Raw genomic sequence first — 27,653 nt, 5'->3', positions numbered from 1 at the left:
TTAAGCATCCCTGTTACTAGCACTTTCTCTAATACCTAAAAAGATCATCTCTACTTGACTCCAAGTAGACTTTTCTCTATCTGTTAAACCTAGCACTTGCTCCTACAGTACTTATTACCTTGATACGGCACTCTTATAGATAGCACCCCAAAAAGGCAAACCCCCATTTCTCGGTCACCACGTCCCCGGATTCTCTTTAAAGGTTTTTTTGTCTAGTCCTTCTAGCATGTCGAGGGATCAGTTGCTAGTGTCCTCTCCTGCTCAGCTGGTGAACCTGGAATATTGAGGCAACGTTACAATTGCCGCATGTACACAGACAACCCTCTCCTCCTCCCACAAAACACAAATACATGCGAGAGATGCAACTATACGGCCAAACTGGAGGCTGAGCTCTCTCAACATAGGACTGGCAAGACCAGTCAGGAGGAGAAGGTTACCACACACACTATAGACCCAGTCTCACATAGTACCATCACAACCTCAAATCATACACATAAACACACAAAGACATACTCGTGGCTCTGATCAAAAATCTACCAAAACAGCAGAGGCCACCAAAGCAGACACCCAAACAACCACCACCTCAGAACACAACACCTGCAACACATAGACCTCACAGTCAGAGTGTCAAACAGTCACAGCCCTTAAGGCCAAACACAATGCCAGACACACTAGTCATTGGTGACTCCATAGTCAGACACACTGACGTCCCGCTCACCAGACTGAGTAAGGAGAAGGTCACAGTAAGCTGCCTGTCGGGTGCTAGAATCCGCCACATAACGCAAGCACTCAGGTCTCTCAACAGCAGGTACAAATACGACTCAGTCATTGTCCACGCTGGTGTAAACGACCTGAGACGTACCTCCTTGGACTACATGAAAAGAGACATTGAGGAGCTCTCTGATTATGTAGCCCAGGCAGGTATGACCCTGACCTTGAGCAGTATCCTACCTTCACCAAGAATGATGCCACAATACAGAGATAAGATGATCAGCTTTAACAATTGGCTTAAACTCTGGTGTCATTCAAAGGGGATCCAATGTCTGTCTGCCTGGGATGACATGCTGGACAAGCCACGCTGCTTCAAGGGACGGCTTGCACCTGACCTGTCACCCTGGGATTCCGGATATTGGCAAAGGCTCTTGCCACCCCATAGTGCCTTTTTAGGCAAGGCTCAAATTCTAAACCTACCACCCTAGAACACAAAAAGGAAAAAACTAAGGGTAATGCTGCTCAATGCCAGAAGTCTAAATCTCAAAATGCACTTTTCGAGGCCCTTCTCAGTATGGAGAACATCGATGTCTGTGCAGTGACAGAAACCTGGTTCAAGGCTCCTGAGAGCACCCCAGCACTATCAGGTTTTACCTCTTATCATGCGTTCCGGCCCCAAAATCCGGACAATACCAAGAAAGGAGGTGGGGTATCCATACTCATCAAAGACACCCACACCTCATGACTGGTGGCAACGACGATGCATCGGAGACCATCCAGGTGCAATTAACCATAGGCAAGACTGCTCTACAAATTGTAGCATGTTACAGGCCACCCTCACAAACTCAGGAACCTCACATGGCCTTCCTGAAAACACTAGAGGGATAAATGTATCACCAAACACCATCATACTAGGTGACTTCAATTACCCTAATATAGACTGGGAACACTACTCAAGCCCAAACACCCTAGCCCAAAAGTTCCTGGAATTCATAAACTCAAATGCCATGGAACAACTAGTCACCATCCCCACAAGAGGAGAAAACATACTTGATCTCATCATCACGAACATGGGAGCACAATGTTCAACACCGAAGTATACCCCTCACTGGTGAGATCAGATCACAAACTAATCTCGCTGGAGGTCCTCATCCCACCCCACCTGAAATAAAAAAAGACCACAGTAAAGAACTTCGAAAGCCGACTTCACACTTCTTAAGACTAGTGTGGTCTCCTTTAAGGCCCCGAGCCGCAGAAAACAGTACTCAAGCCGCTGAATCACTTACAAACGCCTTCTACCAGCACCTGCAGGACTGCATGGATAAGGCAATCCCAAGCAAAACAAAGACTCTTTGTACCAAAGGCAAGCGTCCAGTCTGGTGGACCCCAGCCATAAACAAACTCTACAACAAAAGGAGGAAGCTACTACAAGATAGAGCAAAATCCTTAAAAGGTAAGACACCCTTGATCACTATAAGTAAAAACTAAGAGCTCTCATAAAATCATCCAAAGCAAATTTTGAGAGAAAAATAGCTAAAGACTCAAAAGACAATCATAAGGCCTTCTTTAGCTATGTTAGAAACCTGGGAGGAAACTCCCAGATATGCTCAGAACTAGTTCAAAATGATGTGAAGATTACTGATCCTACAGACATTGCCAACATACTGGCTGACAGGTTCAGTGCAAACTTCTCCCCTCCCCAAAAAGGAGAGATATCTATACCAAGCGATTGCAGCCCCCGAAACATCTCCAACGCCCAAGTGAGAACTGCTCTCTCCAAGGCAAAAAACGCAGCATCCATGGGACCTGATGGTGTCCCCGGCTGTGTGCTCCACGAACTCAACGAGGAATTAAACCCACAGCTAGGACAGCTGTTTAATCATAGTCTTACCTCTGGATACATACCCAGGAGTGGCACTGCAACTGTGGTCCCACTTCACAAAGGCGGTGCCTCCACCGACCCTGGAAATTACCGCCCATTAGCTTGACAAGCCTTATCTGCAAAGCCATGGAGAGGATCATAATGGACCTCATAAATAAAGACATAGGGAATTTGCAGACTTTGGATCCATCCCAGTTTGGCTTTGTCAAAGGCAGATCATGCCTTCTAAACTTGGTTGACTTTTTCAAACAGTCACCAAAGCCATTGATGAGGGAAAGGCAGTCCATACAGCCTACCTCGATCTGGCGAAGGCCTTGATACAATACCCCACTCAGGTATCATTGAAAACTCATCAGCTTAAATGTTAACCCATACATCACAAGATGGGTTGCAAACTGGCTGAGTGACAGAACCCACAGGGTCAGAGTTGCTGGCGCCATGTCAGACTCAAAACCTGTCACAAGTGGTGTACCACAGGGCTCAGTCCTGGGCCCACTCTTGTTTGGCATCTACTTTTCCAAGTACAAGCAAACACAGGAGGGTTATGGCTGACAAAGTTTGCAGATGACTGCAAACTGGGCCATAGTAGAAAACACATCTGACACAGATATCCTTCAGAAGGGTCTCACAGAAACGGATAACTGGTGCCAGAGCCATGGCCTAAAGTTAAATGCCAAAAATGCATAGTCATACCCTTCGGAAAAACAAGGTTACCCCTAGCTACCAAATAGGTGGCAATCCACTGAGCACAGAAGAAGTTATCAGGGACCTGGGGACCCAGGTTGATAGTAGTCTGTCATTCGACACCCATGTAGCTAAAGTAGTTAGGAAGACCTTCTACATTGCCCACCTTATCATGAAGGGATTCTCATCTAGATCAAGGGAGGTCATAGTCTCCCTATACTCATCACTCATCAGACCAATGATTGAGTACAATGCCCCATTCGAATGTATCTGACCTGACACTTGCAGCAGCTGGAGAGGCCACAAAAGTTCCTCACCAAAAGGATAAAGGGTCTCAAACATCTGTCCTATGCTGCCCGACTGAAAGAACTCCAGCTCTATTCAGTCGCCACCGCTTGCTCAGAGGTGACCTTTGCCTAACATACAAGGCCATGTCAAACCCAGATTTGATGAATATGCTTCACCTCAAAAATCTAGATCCGTCAGAGTCACAAGGGCGGAGACTTAAACCTCGACACGGCTATTAATAGGACGTGCTGGAGGGATAGATTCATCACCCAAAGCCTCCCTATGCTGTGGAATATAATCCCGGTATATGTGAGGCAGAGCACCTCGCTGGCCTTGTTCAAGAGAAATCTTGACCAATGGATGGGAGATCGCAGATATACCCCAGGGATTACCTCAGTGTCACTGCTCAACAGAGGCACAGCAAAATAATGGGTATAGTTCCCCATACTAAAGGGGTGGCGTAAGCCACAAAACTATGGGCTAGGCTTGTAAATGCCCTCGGGCAGATAGCCTAGTATGAACCTATGAACCTATGAACCTATGACACTCCAACCCCATGTAGAAAATGGGAAAAAAGGGGGTTGATGATGATGATGATGATAAACAGATGAGTCCTGTTCAGGAAAATATGTTTTATAAACCAAAACAACAGCAGGAGCATTTCCTCATAGCTTGATAAGCTATTGTTAAAATAAAATTTCTCAACAGAATATCATTGAATTTTCTCAGCAAGAAAATGTGAACTGATAAACTCCTTTCATTGACTCCTCCTAACTGTCATTTCAGAAGCAAGTGAACTCAGAATGGGTAACATGGTGGGGCTTTGCTCTCTGCATATCATTTCTTATATATCATTCACTGCACATCTATGAATGTGTAGTAAGTGCTAGTAAGAGGCAAGATTTTAATGACTCTTGCTGTTGTGAACCACAGCATCTGCCTAGAGTGTCGGCGGTGGGGGGGGGGGTTACACTTGTTGACTTAAAGGAGATATGGAATGAGACAATACTGGTAAAGAGTAATCATACTAGTAAATAATATGCTTATTATAATAAACAGTAAAAACTTGAATACTCAGATCTTGTGCATAGCTCTAGATAGTTATCATGTCAAGCCACAATGTCAAAATGCAAACACTGTAATAGTTTTATGTGTCTACAGGTTTGCTTAGAGACAAGTGTCTGCCCTGTTTAGTTTTGCATCAAAGTAGACTTTAGAAGGGTCTGTGCAGCTCTTTCCCAAGACTAACACAATACTCTAACAGAGTCTCTATGAAATGTATCCAAACAGTGATATGGACAATATACACACTTGCTAATTATGCATACAAAAATCACATCCAGTAACAAACATTTTGAGCACACAGACACACACACACACACACACACACACACACACACACACACACACACACACACACACACACACACACACACACACACACACACACACACACACACACACACACACACACACACTATTACTCCTGCTCTTGAATAAGAAAAGCAGAGCATAACAACCCCCCATATTTTCAGGAGTCTATCTGAGTTCACTGAAGTGCCACATCATCGAAACTCACTTTGTCGACACTCAGAATATGGAACTGCACTTCATCGAACCACCGGAGCTAGAAAGACTTTCCCACGGTAAGTAACTGGTTGTGCGAGATGTTGAATTTTGCCCTTTTACCAACTGTAGTGCAATATCGGAGTTGGTATATTTAGTTAGGGTGGATGTTGGTGGCACAATCCCCCACCAGGGTGGGTTAGCGATGGTGCGGTTTAGCTTTTTTATTTTTTGGCTAATTGCTTACTTACTGTAGGAAAGTCTTTGTAGTTCTGGTGGTTCAGTGAAGTGCAGATTCAATATTGTTAGTGTCGCTGAAGTGAGATTCAATGTTCTGCGATTTCAACGATATCAGGTAAATCCATTTTCAGAGGAATCATCTGATAAGTAAAATCAGCAAGTGTCACCTACAATACTTACTGTCATCCAAATAAATAATCATATGTAGGGCTTTTAGGAATTTACTCTCTCAAGGAAGCCACATATAACAGATTATGTACAGGCAATTTATGTATCATTTGATAATGAAAAATGTTAGGAGACTCATGAACAGCACACACAATTCTGATTTCATAACCATATAACATATTCCACAGGAGGAACTTTTACATGAACAAAGCCTGTATTGTTGAGCTGACTAATACAAGGTACTTGCCTCACGTATCTCTCTTTTTACAATGCATCATGAATGGGGAAGCTGTCTGGCCAGCTCAAGGATGAAGATCTGAATGTGACCAAGGTGTCTTGGCTTAGATTAGTGTCCTAGAAGCTTGCTGGGTGCTGATATATTGAGAACAGAAGAGAAGGGAAGAGAAGAGAAGAGAAGAGAAGGGAAGGGAAGGGAAGAGAAGAGAAGAGAAGAGAAGAGAAGAGAAGAGAAGAGAAGAGAAGAGAAGAGAAGAGAAGAGAAGAGAAGAGAAGAGAAGAGAAGAGAAGAGAAGAGTGTTGTGGCTTTGCCTGCTTCTCTCTTTGAGGGGAGAGTTGGAAGAACATACTGATGGAGGCAAGACACTTCTGGTCTTGGTGGACGCCAGGACTTAGGAAGTCAGTTATGCATATGGGAATGCTTGAGGGGGGTGTTGCTGTCTGAGTGTCCAGGGTAGAGATGCAGTCAAAGTCCATGCTTGATTACAAGCATAGCTTATTTAAGGTAATGTTGACATTTAAAGGTAGGACCACAACAGGGCAAGCACTACATCCCAGAGCTACTGTGGTGGTTTTCTGACATATGCATCTCCTATAAACCTGAATTACCAGTATGCATATGGGGCTAGAGATGCTGACTAGCAGAGTAAAGTCAAACAAAAGGATTAAAATATAAACTGACATTATTAATGCACACGAGGGTTCATGAGGATCCTACACTGCCATGATAAAAAGTACCTGATGACTCAAATGAAATAAAAAAAAGTGCGAAAGAGAACTGGCCACATGTATTGCTCTTGGGGTCATATCACAAGCGTAAGGAAAAATATATGTCTGTGGCAATTAAAAGATTAAGCGGGTAGATACCTTAAAGTACCTAGGGGTACACTTGGATACCAGTCTCTGTTTTGTCAGTCATACAGAGCTCATTACAAAGCTCATGGCCTACTACAGTGTGTCAAAATATCTAACTATAAAATAAAGGTGTATGATAGTCATTGACATGCCCATAGGGCATTTTACACACAGAATCATTAGTCGCTGTCATATGCTATTCTATCAACAAAACTCATGCTGTCAGTAGGTAGTCTGACAGAGAGTGATGACATATGCCAAGAAATGGAAAGTCATGACAGTACAGATCAGAATGACTTACAAATTACAGCAGATGCAATATAGGACATGATAATATTAAGAAGCCAAGCACCTCGTGCCCAGAATGAAGAGCAATGCAAACTGACCCTTCAAGATTTGAACAAATGCAAGAATCCTACTCTGTGTATAAGTCTGTACTTGTACTTACAGAATCTGTTCATGGCCTTCACATGTTTGAACTGGAAATGTTTATATACTGTCTAAATTTAAAGGTGAAATGGGATCCCTTTATGTAATCTATCTGTATAGTTTAGCAGTGCAGTATTGAATTTGGGCCCGTAGTTTGATGGCCTGTGGGAAAAAAGTTCCACATATAAATATAAAAATACAGAGTTGTATATATTTGTAATATAAAAGTGTTAATTATCATACATATATACATGCAAACATAGAAATAGAAAATTATAGATAATTGTATGCAATTATAATACACAAGCACTGATTGTCATGCGGATATATCATGGTTGGATTTATAGAGACATACATGGAATTATATAATATATGCAGTGGTGGTGCTGCGGTAGCGTTGTCGCCTCACAGTAAAAAGCTATCTGGTTCGATTCTCAGCTAGAGCGTCTTCTGCGTGAAGACATGCGTGAATGGGTGTGCCTTGGTTGAAGGTTGTGCATCAGACCTGGCAAGCCGGTATGTAAAAATCAACTGCCAATCATTAGCGGACCGAAGTTCCGCTGTGGCGACCCCTAATCGGGAAAAGCCGAAAGACACAAACATGGAATTATATAATATACATAATTATAAGGACATTGCGCATTTGCATTTGTTTTGATTAGTTTCCAGTGTTAGCACTTTATGAATATTTCTTTTTACAACATGATGTGCGTTTTGTATGTGTGTGTGTGTGTGTGTGTGTGTGTGTGTGTGTGTGTGTGTGTGTGTGTGTGTGTGTGTGTGTGTGTGTGTGTGTGTGTGTGTGGAGAAGACTTAAAATAGGAGTTAGAGAAGGTAGCAGATGCGAAACAAATTGATATGGCAGAAAGTAGAAAGGTAAACATTATATTTGTTGACAAGATGTGGCCATTGTGCTTATAATGAAATTAATATCTTTAGGGAAATTTTGTTTGTTGAAATTTATAAAAAAAAATATCTGACAGATAGTACTTAGTAGATTAAGGTGACATTAAATCTTTCAAAAATATTAACATTGAGAACTTGCATCCATACCAGTCTATAGCTATATTAGCAGGGTATCTATAATATTCAGAGACTAAACATTTCTTACTAGAAAACAGACATGTATGAAGTCTATGAAATATCCGTCTTTAATAACATCAATCTTACAGTCTATGCAATCTAAGAGAAGAAGAAGAAGATACAGGGAAATTAACATCTGATTAGCATGCTTTCCACAAACAGACCTGGGATGATGTTAGATGATTTATTAGCTTTACTATAAATAATTTGTTATTTATTACTTATCTGTTTTCAACAGGGAGGATGTTCTAATAACAGCCTCTACCCTGTTTGTGTCAAATATTAAAAACAGCCTATATGGTCTTGGGGTTATATAACAAGCTTAAGCAAAAATATATGTCCAAGGCAATTAAAAGACTGAACAGGTAGAAACCTTAAAGTACCTAGGGGTACACTTAGACTACAGTCTCTCTTTTGTCAGTCATGCAGAGCTCATTACAAAGCTCAAGGCCTACTACAGTGTGTCAAAATATCTAACTATAAAATAACGGTGTTTCATACCCCCAGATTTACTAATCTTCTGTGCAGGACTAATCTAGTCCTGCACGGAAGTGGCAGTTGAAGAAGAGGATTGCAGCATGCCATGCATATTAATGAAAGCATGCTGCCTGAACTCCTAATGCTACACGGAGTATGGACGAGTGCAGGGGGCATGTTTGAGAGCAGAGCTCTTGGAATAAACACGCCCCTGCAAAGCAGAACAGAAGAATGTGTAAATAAATGAGTGAGACCGCTCACAGGTGTCCGCATATCCCCACCAACAGTCCCCATGTGTACAACAGCAACAGTACAAAACAATAAAATGAAGAAACCCTTATATTTTTTATTAAATTCCTGAGAACGGCTAACCATAGGTATGCGGGTTTGTTCGTCGCTTAGCTACGGTTAAAGCAGCTATAAAGGCTGAAGAGGATAACAAGGAATATATATGCAAATGAAGCAGCACAGCAATAGTGTAGTGGTTAGAGCATCTGCCTAATGAGCAGACATTCCTGGTTCAAGTCCCACTGCAGCACATATTATTTTCCATGTGAAATCTGTATATGAACATATTTTAACAACTTATTGCTGTATAACCTACATAGTAACATTTAAATGTGAACTGGAGTACTGCATTAAATGCACATGTGAAGTGTCAGTGTCATAATGAATAAGGCACTAGTAAGCAGGTATAAGGACAAATAAGCAGTAGTAAGCGTGTTTAAGTGTGTTTACATGGGGGTAAGCATTGCCTACACAGATTAAGCAAAGTAGAAGCTAACTGAGTGTAAGAAACTATAACCAAAGGTTAGCAGTGCTTACCATCATGCAAACCCACATAGATCTGCTTACAACTGCTTAAAAGTGCCTTAATCACTCTGTAGCAAATGTCCCTTGTTCTACCCAGCAACAAAATGAACTGCCTCCCCAAGGCTCAAACTTAGGACTCTGCATTTTATACACAAAGTGATTTACCACTAAACCATGCCTGACATACATAACCTGAAGTTTTCACAAACATATCATGCAGCACAATCAGTCAGCTGTACAGGAAATGTATTAATATCATACCATACAACCTGTTAATGCAAGCAGTCTGGACAAAGTATGTCACACTGTGGGTACAAATAGGGATATATGTCAACTAATACTCTAATACACTTAAAATATTGCTAGCTACACAGTTATATGTATTGGAACTCATATGTAGAAGGAGATGAAGTCTGAAACACAAAAGTGTTGGCACTAGTTACTGACTTCAATGCTGCAATCATCCATGACAATTGCCAAGTGAATGAGGAACAGGCCAAAATATGAGCCGGACATGCATGGACATATGGACAGATATATATCTGTAAATGTAGACAGATAGAAAGCTATATGTAGATATATATATATTAATGTACGACTCACAAATAATTATATAACATCAATTGTATATAAATACATATATATGTTCATATGTATGTGTATATATATATATATATATATATATATATATATATATATATATATATATATATATATATATATATATATATATATATATATATATATATGTTTCCATAGCTATATCTACATATATACATATGTTATAGCCATTTAAAGTTGAATATATATACACACACAAATATATCTACATGGCAGAATACATTCCCTGTAGTGTTGTATACCTGGGCTGGATTATATGTATGTGAAAACATTATGGTTATGCATACCTGCCATGGCTTAGTGGTAAATTACTTTGTGCATGGTGTGCAGGGTCCTGGTTTTGAGCCTTGGAGGAGTTGTTTATTTTGTTGCTGAGCAGAACACACCCCTTGGAAACAGAGTGATCAAGGCACTTTAAAGCAGTTGTAAGTGGGTTTGCGCAGGTTTGCATGATGGTAAGCACTGCTAACCTCCGGTTATGTTTTCTTACACTCAGCGTCTAAATTGCTTAACCTGTGTAGGCAGTGCTTAGCTCCACACAAACCCGTGCAAACCTGCTTACAACTGCTTTAAAGTGCCTTAATCACTCTGTTTCCAAGGGGTGTGTTCTGCCCAGCAACAAAATAAACAGCTTTTCCAAGGCACAAACCAAGGACCCTGCACACCCTAAACAAAGTGATGTACCACTAAAACATGACAGATACCCAGATATTCAATGTTTCAGAAGCATATCAGTCAGTCCTGTCATGCAACAGTACAGAGAATGTACACCAACACCTAGATGGCTGTGTGTGTAACTATATTACAACCTTAACAGATGCAATGAATCCATATATGTGTATATATATATATATAGATATACATATATAAATATATATATATATATATATATAGATATACATATATAAATATATATAACAGATACAATATATCCATATATTATGTTTTACTAACTCTATACACATATATATCACTATATGCAGACATATAGTTATATATCTGTTAGCAGATATATATATCTATATAGGTATATATGGCCATACATCTGTAGATAGCAACTGCAGATTAACAAATACACATATGTCTACATGCACCATTAATGGGGATGAGAGGCCCCACACACTATGCGTCTTGTACGAACAGGCATCCCTAACAGAGCCAAACACATGCGCCCTGCAATACACTACCAAGTACAGTCTGCCTCCCATAGGACATGTAATATGCGGAAGCCATCAACATCCCCAGAATACAGATACACAGACACAGATATGCAGATATAGATATACATATATATATATATATATATATATATATATATATATATATATATATATATATATACACACACATGTGACTACACATACACACGCAGATATATGTACAGTAAGATACATATGTAGAAGGTGCACACAATCTGGAACAGCCACTATGCCTACAGTTAACACCTGAACAACTGGACACTGTATGGGCCACACATACTAATGCCAATCGTTGCCTGCAGCATATACCCATGGATAAGTCATAGGAAAGACTCCACACACAGGTTTGCAGAAATGGGAATCCTTCAATTGTGTACTATAACAGTTCAATATGCCATGTCATATAGCTGCTCAGATACTGACAACCATATAAACAGCCATATAAACAGAGTACTGCAACTGTGAAACATTTACACTAATACAGCAGTCTGGAAAGGTTCTCAACTGTTGCTGTCCATTCTAAGCCCTTCAGAATATACAATAGAGAAGACAGACTGGGCCACAGGGTACCACACAATCAACAGTATGTACTGCAGATATGTAGTTCAGCAGCCTCCATCTACAGGAGGTAAAGAAATTTTGTGATCAAATGGTTTGTAATTGGTACATAACAAAGTATAACAAACAGAACAGTCTGTATGGCAGGAGACAGTAGGCTTGCAGTACCCCAAGTCATGTAAGTAATGTCAATATAGGTGGAGTATACAGTACTGTACATCCAGATGCCTTGTGGAAGCTCACCCCTGATACCCCCACATTTTGTAACAGCCTAGATCATTTAAGGTGCTCCCCACCTAGACTCATTAATACAGGCCCATATACCACTGTTACATGCACTGGCCCATGCAGTGCATAAGGGCACACGTGTTGTGTAGGTGACACCCACACATATGTGGCCCTAGCCCTACTATATGTGTGGGGGATACAACAGTAGTGGACTAATGGCAGCGATGGCAGTGTGATATACTGACAGCTCACTACAGAACAACGCTCAACAGCATGACATATGTGCAATGCTTGGTATGTAGATGGAGGACAGAAGCTGGAACACAGGCACATATGTGGAACACTGTTGCCATACACTAAACAAGGTGCTGGTGTTACAGGATAGTCTGCAACATACCCTTAGTCAGGGAATTGAGGTTAGTAATAGAAATGGATGTAGTCATGTAGTGATAGCATGCAACACACACACACACACACACACACACACACACACACACACACACACACACACACACACACACACACACATACTGCCAGTGTAATATCTGACACAGGACCTGTGCGGTGAACGGACAACACATGATAGGCATACCTCTGTCCAGCAAGAGGATAGGTCCACAGTACTGAGCTGTGTGGACAGACTGCATTCCAAGGTTCACTAGTATGTACACAAACACACCATGTAACACCAGTACTATGCAAAGCATAACACAACTCTACTCACAGTCTGTCTGTAGTTCCTGATCCTCCTACAAATATGTGGCCACTCTGAGTGTGCAGGTTCTCCTGTAAGAGGTATTGCTACCTGCTACCTGCTGTCTGTACCACTGATGCCCACACACAGGAAGGATGTCCATCACACAGGAAATGTAAAGGGACCATGCCCACATGCTGTAGGAATTTATAGTGGGTGGTTGCCATGACAGTGGTAATTGAATGTAGTACACATCTGTCATTATATATATATATATATATATATATATATATATATATATATATATATATATATATATATATATATATATATATATATATATGTATAGCTATCTGGATAGGTATATGTACATATATTTCCACCATATGTCCTGGACATGGAGTGTAGCCGTACTGCAGCCCCTACAGTCCCAATGTCGTAGTACAAGGGGATGTCAGGTATGTATATCAGGTATATTACTAGACTGTTGCTACTGTCATTGGGATTGTTTTCACATACATGGTGTGTGTGGATGCTGGAATCTGCTTATAACATGTGTGCCACTGGCTAATTACAGACATCCTAAGGAAATCATTGTAATGTACCGCTGCTAGCATGTAATGCCCCTGTGGAGTGCAGCAGAGATATTGGCCACTATATATGGAACTTTGGACACACCCTGTATAGTCTAGAGGTATACACATATTCTCTTAGTGCACCACATGTGTACCAAGCCTGACAATATGGATGTAGACAGCCATGTAGATGGGTATAACATATAACAGCTGGTATACATTTGCCACCATAGGTTTTAGATTCACACACTCCTGTCTGGCCTGACACATAATGATTGTTGGTACAGGCGTGCTAGGGACAGATACCACCCACTAGATATTGACATACAGCTGTACAGCATCCCACTGGTCTGTCTGACATACATGACCTTTAAGGGAGGCCGGGCAGAGTACATCTGGCAAGTATCTACACATGATATCTCACTGGGTAAGTACACTAAGCTGCTAGGCATGTAACAATGTACTGTGCAGGCTACAGGCAGACTGGCTCAACACTGGCCTACATCTTGTATGGGTGAATGCACATGTACCTGCATATATTGCAGGCTCAACAGCCATGTCACAGCACAGGGTAAGATACACCTGTGTGACAGTGCATAACCACAACCAATGTGAACACAGCCACATCCACATATGGTAAGCTAGCATAATATTACAGTATATGGACTATCTGTTCTACACCATCCTCATATGTGCCATTCACAGAATGTCCCTGCATATACTCGGCTGCTACACAGTTTGGTCTGATGGCTGTCTGTGGTATGGGACATGTGTGTATGGCCCTACAAACATGTATGGCAAAATGGTACCATACATTGGGGCAGCATGTAACATTTGATAGAAGGGGAGCTAGAACAATGACATCTACCATAGTCTGTACACAGGTTAAAGTACATATTAACAATACACACACTGCTGACATTCACCTTCACTACATAGACCTTAGTACTGTACAAACATCCACAGAATGTCCAATTTATGTCATGAAATATAACCTCTACTGTACATCACATGTGTAGCAATCTGATATGTCACTGGCTTGTTATCAGATACAATGACACTATTTATGGTGTACAGCACATATCCACCACTTCATGCACGCCATATGTACAAAGGTTGACAATGGTGTGGCTGACAGTACATACACAGGGCCGGTATAGATATGTTGCTGTGATAACTTTGTATATTTTCCATTGTAATGGTGTTTGTTGCAACATATGTCCTATGAGGGATATGAAGTCAGTAACTGTCACGGTCTTCACCATCTACAGACTGCAATCCTCACACTACCTTCTGCATTCCACAGATAGATGCACTGTGGCTAACACATGAAACCATAGGCACAATACTGCCCAGTCTGCAGAGGACCCTGCCAATGGGGATTCCTCATATACATGGAACTGACATGGCAGGTATTACTACATGTACGACAGGCATATCCAGACAAACACTGTTAAACCAACATCACTCCAAATGCAGTATAGCAGCACTTACAGTCTGTAGTCAGGTCAGGTACACCCCTCTCCTGTTTGTTGCCCTCTTTCCACAGTGTATGTTGTTAGAGGTAATTCCCCAATCCATCTAAGATGCTGTTTGCCAAACAACAGATCTAGTTCCTGCTCACAGTGACTGAAAAGGCCAAACACCACCATGATGTACCTAGGTATTGGAGTGTGTTTCCATGCAATTGGCTATGGGATTGTTACCACAGCTGTTCCACATGCAATCAGCTAGGGGATGGCTGCAATTCGTGCAGAGGCCATCAGCAGATCAAGAGCATCACGTAAAATACACATGCTGCTGCCAAAGCACGGCAGGTGTGGGTCTCCAAATCCACCAAAGAGGAAGTGGGGGAGGCAGACAGAGGTAAATAAATGTCAGGGAGGGGTGGGTGTGTAAAACTGAAGCATGTTTGTGTCACACACCTACCAACACAGGGTATCAAACCCCCAACAACTATGTACTACTATCACAGTTCAATGCAGTTATTGGATGCACCACATGGGTTACCTGCTGTGGAGCACTCAGAACATATATGTGATGGTGAGTGACATCTGCAACAGGGATACGGCAGATATACAGTAGGTGACATACATGTGCCTGTCTGCATGAAGAGGTGCCAGCGTCAACACAGGCCCACTCTCACAGGGACGCACACACATTGACATCAGGCCACATGACAATGGTCTGCATTGTGGCTCAGGCCTGTAGTTACTGCATTTGCCCACACAGGTGGGCATTGCATCCCCCATCCAGTCACCTGGGTGACTATTGTGTGTGGCCAATGCTGTACACCACATGCCATGTATGTGTTCCTTAGTCCATGACATGGATGGTGTCTGGGATGTGCACATCTCCCACATGCATGTACAGTGACATGTGGAACTGTACCTGGGGTGCCTGGTCCATGTTGTGAACACAGATTATCATCAGATGTACCAGTCTTGCCCACCTGTGGCAGGAACTGGTAATGGGCAGCAGGTTTACCCTTCACCTACATTGATGGCATGTCAACAGCATTCCCTGATGTCAGTGTCATCTGTCCATACAGGGTATGTTGTCAGGCATGGTATGTCCGTTGTGAGTCACATGTGACAGCAGCACAGGTGGTGCAGGTGTCCATTGGGGAACATGGTAGAGGTGCACTGTCTGCATGTACATGCATATTGGACAGATGGGCAGGGTGACATGCCCTCTGTAGCCCACTGCTATCACTGCATAGCTACTATCAGTGGCCAATATGCAGTGTACTACCCACATATTGTCTGCTGCCTAGGCATGTGTGTTCATATGACATATGGGTTGAGTGCATGCTCTGGGTAATAGCGGTGTTGCTAACTTGGATTGGCTGGCATTGATGTCACATGTATGGGTATGGCTTTGCACCCCAGCCTCCCAGCTAATTTACATCTGTTATCCCTGTATGGTTGACATTGTGATATATAGTAGGGCCACCATAAAAGAAATAAGCAAAATCCCCTTCACACTGCCCACTTCTACACAGGATACAAGTTAGAAACACACACACACACACACACACACACACACACACACACACACACACACACACACACACACACACCTGTCATGTCTGGGCGTAGAACCCCTACCTAACTAGTTTATTACACTACAGCACTATACAGTTATAGTACACGGCATGGTCATTACTGGAATACTTTGTCCCCACAGGTGTATTTCACAGTGAATGACATCAGCAGGTTTAACAATGTAGGGCATTTCAACTGTACTGCAAGTGATTAGCCTAAAATGCATTGCTCCCTACACAGACAGTGAGACACACTCAAAACATCCACAACTTACATGTGTAGGTATAGAACCCCTAACCAAGGTCTACATCACACTACAGCATGGAGCTGTGATAGGCCGCACCACAGGAATTACTAAAGAACCCCCAAAGTTGTACTTCACAATGAATGACATCAGCAGGATTGGCAAAGTAGGGCATTTTAAATGTACTGTGAGTGAGTAGCCTATGATGCATTGCTCCATACACAGACAGTGCAACACACACAAAATGTCCCGAACTGCTATGGGTTGATATGGAACCATACCACAGTTCTAAATCACACTACAGCAGTACGCAGTTACAGGACGTGCTACAGAGATTACTGGGCTATGACTTTCCCACAGGTGTATTTCTAGGTGAGTGACATCAGCAGCCTTACCAAAGTTGAGTATATTAATTTTAAGGAGTGTGAGTAACCTAAAATGCATTGTTCGTTACTCAGTCACAGACAGACAGAGACACAAAGACACACAGATTCTCACACACACAGTTGTGGTCTGGGGTTAGAACACCTACCTAACTACTTTATCACACTACAGCAGTATGCAGTTACAGGACGCGCTATGGAGATTACTGGGCTATGATATTCCCAGAGGTGTATTGCTAGGTGAGTGACATCAGCAGTCTTGCCAAAGGTGAGTATATGAATTGTATATGGAGTGTGAGTAGACTAAAAGCATTTCTTTCTAGACAGTCAGAGACAGAGAGAGACACACACAAACACACACTCAGACAGTTGCCAAGTCTGGGGTAAGAACTACTACCTAACTAGTTTATCACTACAGCAGTACGCAGTTATGGGATGCACCATGAGGATTACTGAGCTACAGCTCTCCCAAAGGTGTATTTCACATTGGATGACCTCAGCAGCCTTGTCACGATACTGCTATGGGGAGGGTGGTGTGTGCATGGGCTGTAACCCATTCATGTAGGGGTTGTCATGCCACATGCAGGGACACATGGGGTCATATGCCACAGGTACGTGTATATAGCTACTAGGTGATTACTTCCTTATACAGTCATGTTGCACAGCTGGCATGTGCACCATATAGTCTGTAATCTAACAGATATGGGTGGCTAGTATCTGCAGTGAGTGACACCTGCACCTTATGTGTTTGGGACCCTTTGGCTTTGTGCTGGGTGGGACAGGCCTAGATGGCTCCTTGTCATGGTCACCCTCTTCCACACATCTATGTCCATCTACCTTTAGCTTATTATAGTGTGCTGTCCTTACATATATGTCTGTATTCCCATCCACTGTGTGTGCAATGCAGGAGTGGTGTGTACTGACATGTGTCTGCAATAAGAACTGCAACTGCCAGATATGTCTGGTCCACTGGTGTTTGCAGACATGGCCTTCATGTGTTTAAGTGTGTGAGCATGCCCAGTATGACCTTTCAGTGTGTTGTTGACTGACATTGCCTTCATTTGTGAGCATGCCCAATATGTACATCTATATTGCATGTGTGGATCAAGTCCAGGTAGTTTGTACTGCGGTGCTGACCTTTGTGTTGTACACTGACAGTTAGCATACTGTGTCTACAGGGTAAACATCAGTCATTTGGCATTAACTGTTGCTACATTTCTGCATAGCGGGAGGGGACATCTGACTGTTTCTGCATTTCTACATGGGGTGGGGGGGGCACACCTGACTGTTACTATAAGTGTAAGTAGGATGGTGTTGCACACCTGACACTGTTATACATTTGCTAGGACTGTACTGGTATGTCGGGTACACCATTTAAGTCTGTTTACTTACCTATCATGCTGGCTAGAGACATACCAGTGTACTACAGATCTTAGCTGTAACTACCTGCATATTAGTTTCTGACCTCCTAGCCTTCACAACTTACATCCAACTGCCTGGTCTGCTGTAGTCATAGGCCACAGTACAGCATATGTTTGTGTTTGTCTACACCTATCCTGCTGGCTGTGACTGTTTTTGGGTATGTGTCCTCCCAACTGGCATGTGTGAGTCACTTACCTTGTGGGTGTCCCAGTATTGAGGGTGGTGCTGCAGGGCTGCCTATGTTGGATGCACATAGTACACCCCCTATACATGGTTGAGCACAAGTGGTGTCATGTTTGGCATCTCTTTTACTGTATGTGTGAGTCGGAGAGAGGTGTCATTCCCTGGGAGCCTACTGTGTCAGTGTATGTGCCACGCATTGCCTCTTTGCCAAGGCCAGGGCATACTGGGCATGCCTCCTTCTGCCTTCTGGGGCAGGCTCAGGTTGTTCCTCCTTTGATTCACTCTGTGCCTGTACAGGCCTTGGCACTGGTGGGGGGCTGTGTGGCCCTGCCCCATGCTGTTCCTGCTGCAGCTGTTTCCGCAGGATCATATTGTGTGGCATGGCACATACAAGGACAATTTGGGTACATGTAGTTGGTGAGTACTGCAAGGCTCCACCGGATGTGTCCAGGCACCGGAACTGTGAGTTGAGCATCCCAAACACATGCTCTATTATGATTCTTGTTTGTGCGTGTGCGTGTGCCTCATTATGGAGTTCTTGTTCGGGTGTGTGTGCATTTCTGATGGGTGTCATCAGCCATGGCTCCAGTACATATCCAGCATCCCCTACTAGGTGACCGTGTGGTATGTCCCCACTGGCAAATGTCTGGTACAGCTGCATCAGATGCCAGATGTGGGAATTGTGGTAGCTTCCAGGGCAGCCAGCACACGCATTCATTATTATTCCCTGGGCATTGCGTACAACCTGGCAGTTGATGGAGGGGAAGCCCTTACGGTTGATGTAGACCCTACCCCGCTCATCTGTTAGTGCTTTAATGCATATGTGCATGCAGTCTATTGCACCCACTACCTCAGGGTATTCTGCTATTTGGTGGAAGAGACGCATATTGCTGGCCAATGCCTCATGGGTGATGGGGAAATATACGTGCTCACCGACATGTGCTAACATGGCATTCAGGAACTGGTGGAGTACCCTGGATGCTGGTGCTTGTGAAATCCACATCATCTCCCCAGCTGGCCTTTGGAAGTACCTTTAGCTAGTATTCTTAGGCCTACACATACCTTGGTATCCACTGAGATGGGTTCCCCACTGTTAGTTCTGTATGTCAGGCGTGGCCGGCACATCTCAACAATTTGCTGTAGGAAGTCCCTGTCCACCCTATAGCGCTCCACTATCTCCAGCTCATGTAGCCCTTGGTAGGATACCCTGAGTCTGTACACTCTTCTCTGTCTCCTCACTGTGGGTTGCTCAGCAGCATTGAGATCCTCACCACCCTCAGCCTCTTGCACATGCTGGTTTATGATAACAAAAGCAGCCCCTAACATTTTTTCTCTTGCTTTCATTTTGTAAAATGTCCCCGTCTGTATACACCGGTGGGGCAGAGCTTTTGGGAAAAACAAGGGGGAAAGGTGTTTGCATAGTTTATAGTGGTGTGCTGGCCTGGGCTGGGCTGCTGCCTTTGTAATTGGCTGTTTCTGATACATTTCACCTGTCAGCTAAGCTAGTTCCCCTTGATTACCTTCCTACTGCTGTTTTCCCTTCCCATTGCCTCCCTGTTTAAGCCTGTGTGCGCGCTTCACAAATGGAGTGTTCAAATGTGCACAGAGCTGCTATTTCCTGGTTTAACTTCCTTTTTCTTCCTGTAAGACCTGGTGCGCGGCACGCACACCTGCTTACACTTTGTAAAGAGTGCTAGGCAGTTTGGACACACCTCTAGCTTAGCTGTGCTAAGCTAGGAGCAGTCCCGAGCCACAGGGCTCTAATCCACTTACAGTATGCCTGACACCCCCCCTCAATGATATCACCTATATCCTAGTCTTGCACCCAGCTATTTCTATTCTTACACTCTTGGGACCTGCTTCACACCCTGGAGAAATCTGGGATTCACTATCCTTCCCCTCATTTGCATAGGATTGCCTGCTAATGCATAGTTACATGCCCCACACTGAGCCTCCCCCAGTGGCAACCACTACTCACTGACCAGATTGTCTTCTGCCTGCCATTGACTTGCATGGCATAATACTGATTTTAGTTAGAGTGCTCATTTTAAGTTTATTTTCTTATCCCCCTCCCCCACGATCCCATTTGTGCAACACTGCCCTATGCTTAAACAGGCGAGATTGGCAAAAAAAAAATTAAAAGTTGATTTTTTTTTTAAACAGTTTGCAATGCCAATGGCCCTCTACTTGGCCATTGGCATGCTTCCTCAATAATATGCAGCCTTTATTTGGAGCTGTCATATCTCCGTTTTGTAGTTTGTAGAAATGTACTCGGTTACTAACCAAGTACATTTCTGCAGACTACACTCATTCTGCACTGACAGCTGCTGGCTTCCTGGATTGCAGATTACCCTCATTTGCATGGTTTTCACCTGCAAATGAGGGTAATTTGCATACAGGAGCTTGGTCTGTGCAGGATTAGCCTAAGAGCTCATGGGCACGTCCCGTGAGCTCGTTCCTGGATAGCACGTCGGCCATATTGCCGAACATAGTTCTTAGACTAATCCTGCACACTATAAAAGGCTTCATAAATCCGGGGGATAGTCATTAACATGCCCATCCCATGTTTTGAATACTCACCACTTAAATACCTTAAACACCATTGTCAAAACCACAACCATTATAATTACTATCAGTAAAAAAGTGCAGATTCCTTTATTTTCCCCAAGGTTTAAACAACATTTCATACTTCTGTAGAAGGATAAATAGCTACTGACACCTATCAGGGCCTCCCTTTTGTCAATCAGCATATTTAAGTTTGTATACAACCACTGCTAAGTTCATTAGGAAGCAAACTTCAGTTGGAAACCTGCCCTTATGATTTTCAGATCATTAATGACAGACCTCTCTGTTTTCTGTTTTCTGTATCACCAATTTGGATATGATGCCATAGGAGAAAAAATATTTAACAAGGTAGTTTCATCTAACCAGAATAATTTACCATAAGACAGCACAGTGCAGCCAGAATATTGACTTTTCAAGGGGAAAATGATTAGTCGTCTAATGGAGAAATAAGAATATTGCTGCTTTTAAGATAATGATTAATTCTACTGCTATACCTGTGTTTTCCCATACTCTTACTAAAAGTTACCTCTCTGTTTGTATATACGTATGCAAATACTGTTCACACAAAGGCGAGTGTTTTCAACTATATCATGAAAAAATTTGAAACGTAACTAAAGCTAATCACTGATACCCTACAAATGTTAATCACTCAGCATCCTTTTGAATGTTTCAGGTGACCAAACTATGCAATGTGCTGATGAGTTATGTTCTCATTTACTATGTACTGCACCTGTAGAAGTTAAACTGCTGATACTACATCTGTAAACATTTGTTGCTATTTCTGCATGCAAACTGTGGCTTTCCTAGGTGAAAAGTGTTACATGAAAGTCCATTTGACCTGGTTTGTGGATGAAAATGAGCTGTGAATCAATCCACCCATCTGAATAACAAACAAAAAAATAAGTTAATATGTGACTCTGCAGTGGTCTGTTAATTTTGCACTGCACTTCCTTCTTACAACCCATAAATGAAAGATTTAACAGCTCATCTTAAGGGTGGCATGAATTTCTGTTGAAATGGACTCCACTTAAATCTAGTTACTATAAAGTACAGAAGAGTAAATTCACATTCCTGACATTGAATTAGATGTTGACATTCGTGTGTAATATGGATATGAACTGGAACATTGACAATGCAGATTTTTAACTAGTGAACTGATGCAGTGTTTCTTGGCTTTGGTTATGTTATGGTTATATGTACACATACAGTTACTCATTTGCACACACACACACACACACACACACACACACACACACACACACACACACACACACACAGATAGATATAGACATATCAGTATACACTGATGTACCAGAATGTACAAGCATTGAAACATAGGTGATCAATGCTGGCAGTTTGAAAATGTTCTTACCTAAAGACAAAAAGCATTGCAAACATAACTGATAGCAAAATGAAAACAAATAATTATTTTTTGCAATCAGTGTACCAACACCCTATCACTAAATTCAGACACACTTTATCTGATTTGCGGTAGTGTCAGAGAAAGCATTTTCTCTCCTTCCCCATGTGCTTTGTGAGGTGCATACCAAAAGGGGCATTGTACCACTCATCCCCAAGGAAAGCTAGTTCACCTCAGTTCTCAGTATGACAATTTTCCCACTCTTTCCCAAAGAAAGGTAATTCACCCCAGTTCTCAGTGTAGCATGTAATCACACCATCCTCTTTAGAATTCATCCAAGATCTTTGCCAGTAACCTTGTATTTGATGCTACCTATTTTCTCGTTATGACTGTCCTATCTTGTTTCTGCATCAAGTTTTGCCCCCTCCCTGCTTTTTCCCCTTTTTTATAATTTCTTTCTATATCAGAACACCTGACTGCTGCACTCTCAGGCTTTAAAAGACGATTGGTGGTATGGTATTTTCATACACTATTGCTTGTTATTTCAACTTGCTCCTTACAAACCTTCATTTCCAGCCTACAGAAGACTAAATTCATGTTCCTGACACTGACTTAGATTTAACTGCTCTCGTGTGATAAATGTTTGCCTTATTGCAAACCTATTCACTGTCACAATATTACTTTGTACTGTTGTATCTACTCTGGGTCTCCTGTGTAAAACTCACTATCTCAGTGGAACCTCGGAGTTATGTAGTCCAGTAAATAAAATTATAAAGACGTAAACAAACAAGTAAGTAATCATAATAATAATAATTATAATGATAGTGCCGTGGTGTTATGGCAGTAGCATTGTTACCTCACAGCAAGAGGTTCTCCCATTCAATTCTCGGCTGGGTTTGGGAGTGCCTTCTGTGTGGAGTCTGCATGTCCTCCCCACGGTTGGGTAGCGTTCGAAAGACATGCGTGCTTAAATGGGTGTGCCTTCGTTGAAGGTTGGGCATCGAGCTGGCACCTCAGCTTTTCATAAAAATCTACTGCCAATCATTAGCGGACCAGAGTTCCGCTGTGGCGACCCCTTACCGGGAAAAGCCGACAAACAACAACTGTGCCAAACATTCTGTAGCTGAAATCCCATTTAAAATGAATAGTTATCTTTTAATTATTCTGATACTACAGTGCAGTTAAACATTACAGTAGTTTTATTCTACTAAAAGAAAAGAAGAGAAAGAAAATTGTGAAAAAAAGATACAGACCTCAGAAAAGTCACTGATTACTTTGACTGAAATCATTCACTCATGCTGTCTGCTAAACAAATCATAAAAGAAACAGCACAGCATACAGGCTGCAGAGGCAGCCCCTCTGTGCCTACAATACACTGGGAATTTGATGTTTAAATTATGAGCTGACAGAGTGATACAAGTGTTTGGAGCTTGTTTTATTTATATAGTGTTTTGGCTCACGTATCAGTCATTTTCCTGCAGTGTTCCAGGGTGCTGAGTTCAATGAAAAATATCTACTCAGTAGTTCCACTGAGAAACTAGTGCTTACAGAAAAGGAAAAACAAGAAGGGAAACAAAGTACTGCAGTCTGACAGTGCCAGCAGGGAGTTTTTTTTTCTTTTGTGGCTAAATGTATCATCAGTCTTGCCACACTGGCAGCCGCAGTGGTTATACATCTCTGTTACTCTTCCAAGAGACTTCAGGGGAAAATCATTGTAAAGGTCAAAGGCTTCTTGTATATTATGTTTACTTTCTGGAAATTCTCAATAGATTTACAAAATGATGCAACTCACAGATATATGTCCAGCATTCTTGAACTGTCATGACACGAAAAATAAGAGGCCAATGAAAATATTTGTCTGTTATCCACATTTTACCCTATATTGTGCATGCATTATGTAATTCATATTTCAAATTTCCAAATGTTAGGTTGCTATGCATATATACAGAGTGAAGTGTTGAAGCTGTGACACATTCTAGCAGAACCCATTTCACAATTTTATTTCAAAATAATGTGTTGTGTTATTAATTTTGACATAAAAATAGTACCTCTAGTTAAACATCTCATGCTAGTATATTCTAGCAGACAGTATTCAGTAATGTAATAAAGTTGCTTCTTCATTTCTGTTTTGAACATTGTGAAAACTGACAAAAATGGCTATTGTTGCATATAAATGCTGCACGTTATTCTTAGTAGTGTCTTAGCACTATGTACAAATCCAAATGAGCTACGTTGGCACACATTGTAAGCTTAAGTGTGTGGGTGGGTGTTATGTTTTACTTTAAAAAAAAAAAAAAAAAATATATATATATATATATATATATATATATATATATATATATATATATATATATATGTACACACACACACACACACACACACACACACACACACAGCACTCTCTCTCAATATCTACCCGCACATACTACCTATATATATATATATATATATATATATATATATATATATATATATATATATATAGATACACACGCATGTACACACACACACACACACACACACACATATAAATATATATATATATATATATATATATATATATATATATACATATGGTTTACTATTAGATTTGCAAAACTGCTTTGGTCGACCATTATGTGGTTGAAAAACAGTTTTTAAGTGGGCAGAATGCTGAACCAGAAAACATTGACTACACTACAAAGAATGTGTTGTGTAGTTCAATTTTCTGAGGTCAGCATTATATACTGAGATCGTGGTTCAATGAGGAGAGGAAGGAATTAAATGATCTCCTAATCTTCAGATATATATATATAATATGCAGGGGGGGGGGGTCAAAGGGCTTGCCCTTTGCAAAATAGTAACAAACACATACCGGCCGAAAAAAAAAAGTCACATGGAGTGAGTGCATATGGGTGACTGACGTCACTTCCTGTTATGTTGAATACATCGAACTCCAGGAGTCAATGTATTCCATTTTGAGTTTGCTGCCTATTCAATGGCACAGATTCGTCTTTCCAAGTTGATGTTTTGACCAGTCGACTGAAGTAGTTTCAGGAATGTAATAGTAAACCTGTATATATATATATATATATATATATATATATATATATATATATATATATAGATAGATAGATAGATAGATAGATAGATAATTATAGATAAATAGACAGATATCGATACATAGATAGATAGATTTTTTTGGGGGGGCATATATTAAACAAACATACACACTGACACACAGTGTGTGAGCACCTAATCACTAGCCTGCTCAGTGGAGGTATGCCTTTAGGAGCTTTGGAAGGTTCTCCCCTCTCAGTACATAATGGCATCTTTCTGGCAGTATCTTTTGCCTTTTTATAATGCTTTGCATGATTCATTTTAAGCCTTATTGTGGTCCACAGATTCTGTCCCTCTTTTATTGTTTTTAAGGATTCGCCTCTGAATGGGTGTACTTTCCCAAGATCCTGTGGATACTTTGCATTAAATGCTGGCTAACAAGTAAACCTTCGTGTTTAAATCTCTCCCATGTCTCTTAGTAGACTATTGACATCTGTCTGTGAGCAGTGCACTGATCCTGTTGTCATTAGAGAACAGGCAGGTCTTATTATCTTGAGTTGTATTATACCCCTTGCAAAAAACATTTATCAGGACTGATGTATGTATTGAACCCTGGAACTGCCCACTACTTTCCAGCTTCTCTTCAATCTCTCCGGTAAATCTCTCCTTTTTATAATCAGTTATCAGATTTTCTTTGCGTTTGCCAGTCTGGGACTCCATCTCATGTCATTTAATTAATTTCTCCTTTGACCTTTTAGACCACAGAGTGTTAAAAGCCTTGCTGAAGTCTGAATACACTTCAAGCACAGAGCTCCCTTGTTTACTTCAGTGATAACCCAGTGACAGAAATGGATCAAACTGCATGGGAAATCTCACCTTCATGAGTAAATGCTGTTAGACTATAAATATTCAAGAAGCCCAGTGGCATGTCTCAGACATCTATTTTCCTTAAACATCTCTGGGATGAGTGTGAGACTAATAGGCCTGCAGCTGTCTATTCCTCAACGTACACCACTCTGCAAATGAAGTGTGATTCCTACAGTTTAGGAGACTGGCATATCAGTTACAGTGTTTACCTTGCAGACACAAAATGTAGTGTTTGAGTCTTCTCCTTGGAAGGAAAATTGGGTAGGCTTAAAATGGCACTCAGGGACAGTTGGCTTAGTACTTACCTATTAACTTTAAACTTTGCAATACCACTGCAGTTTTGTGTTGTGCCTCAATTAGGGCAGATGAATACAAGCTAATATTTCACATTACTATGGCAATGATAGTTTAAATTCAGATATATTCAAAGTCTTAAAAAATGAAGACTGCAGTAGAACTGATTAATACAAACGTAAATAAGTAAATAATAGGATTTCACATGTAAATCAAACTGAAGCAAAATTTCCATAGCAATTATATTTTAACGAGACTATAAATGATACATCTAAAATAGTATTTTTAATGCAGTGTTTAAAAAAATCTAATTGGTAAGGATGCATTTTACACTGTTTGAAACTGCTCTGTATCAGGGACTCTCAAAGCTATCAAGGGTGTAGGTTTCAAAGGTGTAGGGTCTGATAGGAAGATTAAAAGAATCACAGAGGATGTGAGCTAAACCATCAGAGCTCTGGATTGATCGAGCAAAGTAAACAGACTAGAATGTCAAAAAAAGAAAAAAAACAGTAGCTTGCACAGGTAAGATGACCCTTGTCAGAAACAGCCAAAGTATTATAGCGGATGCAAAATCCAACAATCAGTCATTGAACGTTCTACTGCCTTATGTACACAGACCACCCTCTCCTCCTCCCAACAAGCTCAAATATATGTGAGAGATGCAACTATATAGCCAAACTGGAGGCTGAGCTCTCTCAACCCAGTACTGGCAGTCAGTCAGGCGGAGAAGGTAACCACACACACCACAAATCCAGTCTCACATAGACCTATCACAACAGCAAACCAAACACATAAACACACAAAAACATACTCGGAGGCTCTAAATAAAAATCTTCCCAAGCAGCAGAGACCTCCAAAGCAGACATCCAAGCAACCGCTACCCCACAACAATACCCACGTATCACATAGTTCACAAAGTCAGTGTGCCACACAGTCACAGC

This window comes from Protopterus annectens, chromosome 1.part0 (assembly GCF_019279795.1).
Source record: "Protopterus annectens isolate FY-2018-M chromosome 1.part0, PAN1.0, whole genome shotgun sequence".
Classification (NCBI taxonomy): domain Eukaryota; kingdom Metazoa; phylum Chordata; order Ceratodontiformes; family Protopteridae; genus Protopterus; species Protopterus annectens.
The sequence above is the reverse complement of the archived record's forward strand: the minus strand, read 5'-3'. Positions refer to the sequence as shown.